Source organism: Lolium perenne, chromosome 5, assembly GCF_019359855.2.
Source record: "Lolium perenne isolate Kyuss_39 chromosome 5, Kyuss_2.0, whole genome shotgun sequence".
NCBI lineage: Eukaryota > Viridiplantae > Streptophyta > Magnoliopsida > Poales > Poaceae > Lolium > Lolium perenne.
Window position 1 is genome coordinate 2,923,985 of NC_067248.2, and position 6,702 is coordinate 2,930,686.

General features: G+C 46.0%; 1 long non-coding RNA gene across 1 annotated transcript; it reads left to right on the forward strand.

The window, feature by feature from the left end:
- Window positions 1–4,340: 4,340 nt before the first annotated feature.
- LOC127321669 (uncharacterized) lies at window positions 4,341–6,423 on the forward strand. Its single transcript, XR_011745858.1, has 4 exons — window positions 4,341–4,481; window positions 5,485–5,648; window positions 5,869–6,127; window positions 6,221–6,423. It is a non-coding gene; the product is annotated as an uncharacterized lncRNA (long non-coding RNA).
- The last annotated feature ends 279 nt before the right edge of the window (window positions 6,424–6,702 follow it).

A 6,702-nucleotide genomic window follows, 5' to 3' on the forward strand; every position in this document is an offset into this window, starting at 1 on the left:
ACATATTCAACGATGACTTCGTGATCGAAAGAACCATTAACATACGATACAGATTCTCTTTGTCGTGCGATACTTTACTTATCCGAGGTTCGATCATCGGTATCTCCATACCTAGTTCAACCTCGTTACCGAGAAGTACTCTTTACTCGTACCATGATATGACATCCCTTGTGACCTAGTCACATGCTTGCAAGCTAATTGGATGGCATTCCACCGAGAGGGTCCAGAGTATATCTATCCGTCATTTGGATGGACAAATTCCACTCTTGATCCATGTGCTTCAACTCATACTTTCAGAACACTTAATGCCACCTTTATAACCACCCAGTTACGAAGCAGTGTTTGATGTCATTAAAGCATCCATCCGGTGTAAGTGATTAACATGATCTCATGGTCGAAGGATTAGGTTACTATGTATCTTAAAGCTTGTAGCAAAATGAACTTAATGACTTGATCTTATGCTATGCTTACTTTGGGTGTGTGTCCATCACATCATTCTCCTAATGATATGATCTTGTTATTAATAACATCCAATGTTCATGATCAGGAAACCATGATCATCTATTAATCAACAAGCTAGTTTAACAAGAGGCTTACTAGGAATTCTTTTATATTTACAAAACACACATGTATTAATGTTTCCGGTTAATACAATTATAGCATAGAATGCAAACATTTATCATAAACACAAAGATATAATAATAACCATTTTATTATTGCCGCTTAGGCATATCTCCAATAGTACGGGCGCAGGCAAGCCGTCTCCAAGCCTTCTTGGCCTCGAGGACTTGGACCCTTAATATACTTTCATGAAGTTTTCTTTTGAGCATTTCTATGTAAATGACGTTTGAGAATTATGTCGGAGTGGGCATGAGTCTTCCGCTGTGAGTATGACGTGCGGCAGTGACTCCCTTTTTTTTCTAATATTTGCTAGTAGCGTCTATGTATGCGGTACACTACTAAGGGCATTCTCTGCAACCCGACACAAGCGGATAAAATGTGTCTGTTTTTGTCTGATCGGTCAGAATTTGGATAAAACCACCACTCAGAGGCCCATCAAAACTGACCAACATGTCCACACCAACGCATTTTGGGCCCAAATTTAGGCTTGAAATTCGGCGCAGATAAAAACAGAGTTCGCGTGCATCTTTCTTTAACCTCAAAATAAATTACAAATTTAAAGTAGTCTGACACCGATATTAGTTCCTGCATTAAAAATATGTTTTGCAGTTCTGAGCTAGATTCCTCACATATTTATTTATGTGCTTGGTTTTAATCAAGGGCAGATTAAACAGCTGGCCCCGCATTACACAACCCAGCAAGCTCCACTGCATGCTCTCGCCATTTGAGCTCGGCCATATAATTGCTTAACTATATCCGTCTGCAGATTTATATACTTAGAGCATCCTCGCGCCATATAGGGCGCGCTATATAAACCGCCGATATGTAGCGCCGGAGACCGAAAACGCACCTCCAGCGGACGCTGTATACGGCGCAGCGCTGTAATATTTTTTGGGCACGGGCCGTTTTGCCATATCCTGGGCGCTATAGTTTGGGCTCCGGCTGGAGCGCGCGGCATCGCTCGTCCTCCGCGCAAAGAAAACCCGCGCTGAAACTTCCCCCCGCGCGTCGCCGCCCCACCGCCGAATCCTCGCCTCCGCGTGGCCGCCGGCAAAATTCCGGCGATGAACGCGCCCTCCGGCACCCCTCCGACCCCTCCCTACTCCGTTCCACCTACCGCCGCCGCCGCCGCCTCCGTCGTGGCGCCGCCACATGCGCCAAACCCTAGCGGTGGCGCGGACGCCGGAAACACCGCGGCCCGAGCTCTCTTCATCCCGCCGCGCCCGACGCTGCACACAAGCGCCGCCGCCGGGCAGATGGCCGCCACGCAGGCCCCCGGCAAGGCGCGGCCGCCGCCCAAGAGGAAGGTACCTGCGGCCAAACGCCCGTCGCCCGCGGTGGGTGCCGACAAGCCGCCGCCGAAGAAAGAGAAGGCGACCGCTACTCGGCGCGTACAGCCTCCGCCACCGCCTCCATCGATGAATCATTTGAACTATATGTTGTGTGTGGTTGTTGAACTATATGTTGTGTGTGTTGCACTTTGTGTCCATTTGAACTATGGTAGATCATTTGTTTGATGATTATATGTGACTATTTGATCTTGTTGAATGCATAGTAGCGCATCAAAGTTGTTTTCCGCCGGCGCGCGTTGTATTTTGGAGCGCCCGGCGGAGGATCTTTTTTTACGCCCGCGCTCGCGCTGTAACTTAGCGCCTCCGGTGGAGGAAAACATGACGCAGCGCGCCATATATTTTTGCAGCGCAGGCGCACCTGAGTTATACATCGCCGAAATATGGGATGCTCTTAAGCTGGTCACGGTCGTATAATAGCAACGTGGGACAAATTCTTGTGTATGCCGTTCTTCTCGGGCAGTATTACCACGATGGGCCCACTTCAGCGATGCGTCCCTGTGAATCCTATTTGACTCTTGATGCGTCGGGTAGCCTTCCTACGCGCACGTTTCCGCATACCTTTCGTACTTTTGGGCCTGGCCCGTTTGTTTCTGTACGTGCGACCGTGAGTGAACGTGCGAGTTGGATTTAGCATAAAACCATCATACTTTTAGCTAAATGTCGATTTTGGTACTAATTCACGGTTTTCGAAGCAAAGAACTATCACATTTTTTCGTAGATTTTATAAAAAACACTAAACGCAAATTGATCCTGAATTGACAACGTTTCTGACACGTGGAGTCGTCTCCATGGTTCATCGTTTTGCAGATAGGTCCTCTAGTTTTGAAGGCAAATTACGCACGAGTCCCTTCACCTCACAGTTTTTTAAAACCTCCATAAGTTCTAAATACTAATTTAAATGAAAAAGCTTTAATATGAAAAGTGCTCATAAATGTTTAAATATTTCAAATATAAACTTTTAAAACCGCCATAACTTTTAAATACTAATTCAAATGGAAAAAAAATTCTAATATGAAAAGTGCTAAAAATGTAACAATATTTCAAATATAAATGTTTCTGAACCTTGATAGCTTTTAAATACTAATTCAAATGGAAAAAATTTAACACGAAAGTGCTAAAAATGTTTGAATATTTCAGGTGCAGGAGCATAAGTATTTGCATAAGGTACTGCAGGCGGTCTCACCGCACCCCGCACGGTACATTGCCCTGACCCTGTAAGCATACCCATGAGGGGGCGGGGCAGCGGGTCGTCCCGCGCTAGGCTGTAGATGAGCAGGTGTCCTGACGAAGGGAAGGGCGCGGCTGCCGGGCGAGGAGCATTGTACGGAGGGACGGGCGCCTCGCCGCCGCAAACATAGCGGCGCCAGGACGAGGCTATCCCTACGGTAGAGGAGGACCCGAGGCCGGACCCCTCGGTGGAACCCCCGCCATCGACAGTGGAGGGAACCGCACCACATCAACGAAGGACCATCGACCTCCCGGATGCCACGCGCAATGGAAGGAGGACAACGGCGGTGACCAGATCGGTGAAGCTTGAGGACTCGAAGATGGCGAGGAGGCGGAGACCGACGGCGAAGTGCTTGTGTCCGGCGATGTAGCCCGCAGGGGCGCTTTCTGCAGTACCACGTCGACAGTGGCAAAGCCCTTTGGAGTAGCAAATAAACCTAACGAACCTACCGAAACCAACCATCACTGTTACGGGACGGCCAACTTTATTAAGGTATAGCCAATTACTCTCGAGTGTTAATGGCACATGAGAAATTACCCGCAAAAAAAACCCCGCAAAAAAAATGGCACATGAGAAATTCAAACGGGGTTGTTGGGGATGACCATTTGAAGGGTGTTGCCGGGAGCCCAGGATCGCGCCTGAACATAGCTCCAGGACTCAAATTTCAGAATCTAGGCACATGCCACGTTTGTCCAAGAACAAGATTCCAAACAAGCTGTTGAAGCAGAATTAACAAAAACAAGTGATGGGCGCCGCGCGTGGTTTGGCATCTGGTACTACCTCAATTAGATCCGTCATACTATATAGTGTCGGCTAATTTCGTACAAGTACATAATAAAATTAGCTACATTTATTATTTATCATGTATTGGAGGGCGTAGCATTTTAGTAGAGACGAGACGACACATTGTTTGTTCCCTGACACTATCTTTGTTTCCCTGAAACTCGAATAGGCTTTGCTTGTCCGTAGAACAAACAAAACGTGTGGGTATGTGCGTGTAGCCGTCTATAGTCTTCCAATTCGGAGAACTGAATAAGCCCTCCTTAATAGTAACATTTCCGGTTCTCAGCCGCTCCCCAAAATAAATGATTGATTGGTCAAAAGTGGCTAAAAGGAACTCCTCCTAACCCGAACACGACCAAGTAAGCTGTACCTCAACAACCGGCCGGCCGTGTGACGTGAACGAGGCTCGATTCCTTCTTAGCCCAGCACCGTTCGGCTCATTCAGCTCCCAAGTGCGTTGACGAACCATTGCTTCTTCCTGCAGCCATCTTCATCAGGTTCGTTCTCTTCACATCCATCCATCTCCTGCCTACAAGCTGTTTTGATCCATGCTTCTTTCATCCTCCCAGATTCCTTCTAGTTTCTCAAGCAAATACGGACTTCTTCTTTTTTTTCAAGATTTCTGCGGCAACCAAACTGTCGCTTCCCAGATTTTAGATCTGGTCTTTGGTTTGTATCCTACGTGCATGTGTGTGACTACCTCAAAGTCTCTCGTTTTGCTTCGGGATGCCCTTTGCATGATTGCATCTCTCCCTGTACTTAGGATACTTATTCCCGGAAAATTCTGTAGTGAAACCGTATCTTGTTCATAATCTTAAACTGCCCTAATTAACTGCGAGTAATCAATGCAATCACGCCTAAAACAGCAGTGGGGAAAAGACGGGATTGTTGAGCTCAGTCGGTTTGCGCGCCTCCAAGGCTGATACCGAGGGAGAATGATGTTGTGAGCATGATGGGGAATTTGGTGGAATAGCTATGGGGTTTGATGTGCGGCTGCCAGACGGGACCCGTGGGTGAAATCCGATGTGGCACGGAGCGCCGGCGGCATTCGCTTCCCACCTCAACTGTAGGGGCGACACGGGAATGTCATCTATTCTATTGGGCTCCAAAATCGGGCGGCCACTTTTGGGGTGCGCCGGTGTGGCTGAAAAACAGCTCCAGACCTCCATATTGCAATTGAGGGTGCTATTGTGATCCCTCGTGGAGATTCTCTAAAGAGAAGTTCTACTATCCACCGTAAAAAAGGAAATCGGACATTCCAAACATGCATTTATACTGTATTTTCCGCATCCATTATACTTTTGGTCTACCAATTAGGTAAGCTATGCTAACTAATACCGCATGTTCTTCCTACTCAACTTTGATCGATCTAGTGCTTCCACCTGCTTGTGTATATCTTTCTTTGGCCATTTCTAGATCTTTGGTTATAATTTTTTTTTCGAAACACGATCATTGGGGTGAACCATATTCTACATATGAAATGTAAACATTTATTTTCAGGTAACAGCTTCCTTTTTTATTTTCTACAAGAAAATTAAGGTAGTAACATGAACACCGCACCCGTCGCGCCAAAGCCTGTGTCGCTTCATTTATTAGAAGAACTTACAAATGATTTCTCTCCGGACCGGAAACTTGGTGGCGGCACGTATGGAGATGTTTACCTGGTACGATCTAAGTTCTCTAATGGTATTGTTAATGGCACCTTCATACATTTCCTGCTGAACATTTTATGTCACGTATCAAACAAAAAAATTAAGATATTGGTTGGTGCATATTCAAGCATGATTATATATGTACCATTGTCTGCTATATATATATATATATATATATATGGCATATGCTACAAAATTAGTAAATTGACAGTGCATGTGAGATGTTCTATAGGGAGAGCATAAAAATGGAGAAAAGATTGCCGTGAAGGTGCTTAAAGAAGGTCTGGACCTTAACGATGAGGAATTTCAGAAGGAGTATCACAACCTTGCAAATCTTCACCACAAAAATGTTGTCCGGTTAGTTGGATATTGCCACGAAACTAAGAGAGAATTTGTACCGTACAAGGATGGGATGGTTTTTGCTTATAAGATAAAAAGGATGCTTTGCTTCGATTATATGCACAATGGAAGCCTTGATAGTTTTATTTATGGTATGATGTGTGGTGCTTCACTTGTACATGAGGTAGTAAGTTAAGAAATAATTTGACGTATACTTTCAAGTTGATCTTTGTTGATTGTTGCAGATGAATTTAATGACCGTAATTGGTGTACACGCTATGCAATAATTAAGGGAATATGTGAGGGCTTGGAATACCTTCATGAGAAATTAAAACCTCCTATGTATCATTTAGATTTAAAACCAGCCAATATATTACTGGACGAGAACATGTCAGCAAAAATCGCAGATTTCGGCGTGTCAAGGTTGTTCTTAGAAGAAAAAACAAGAAAGACACACTAGTGGAAAACGGGGCAACAGACCCGGTTCGTTTGGGGCTTCAGTCCCGGTTTGCAAACCGGGACCAACAAGGCGGGACTAAAGGGTCCCCCCTTTAGTCCCGGTTCAAAGTTGTACCGGGTCCAAAGGCCCCGCCACGTGGTGCGGCGAGGGCGCTCGCGGTGGAGGGTCTTTGGTCCCGGTTCGCTGGAGGTTCTCTGCCGCGGCAGAGAAATAGCAATTTCTCTGCCGCGGCACAGGTTTAGGGTGGAGCAGCGTTTCTCTGCCGCG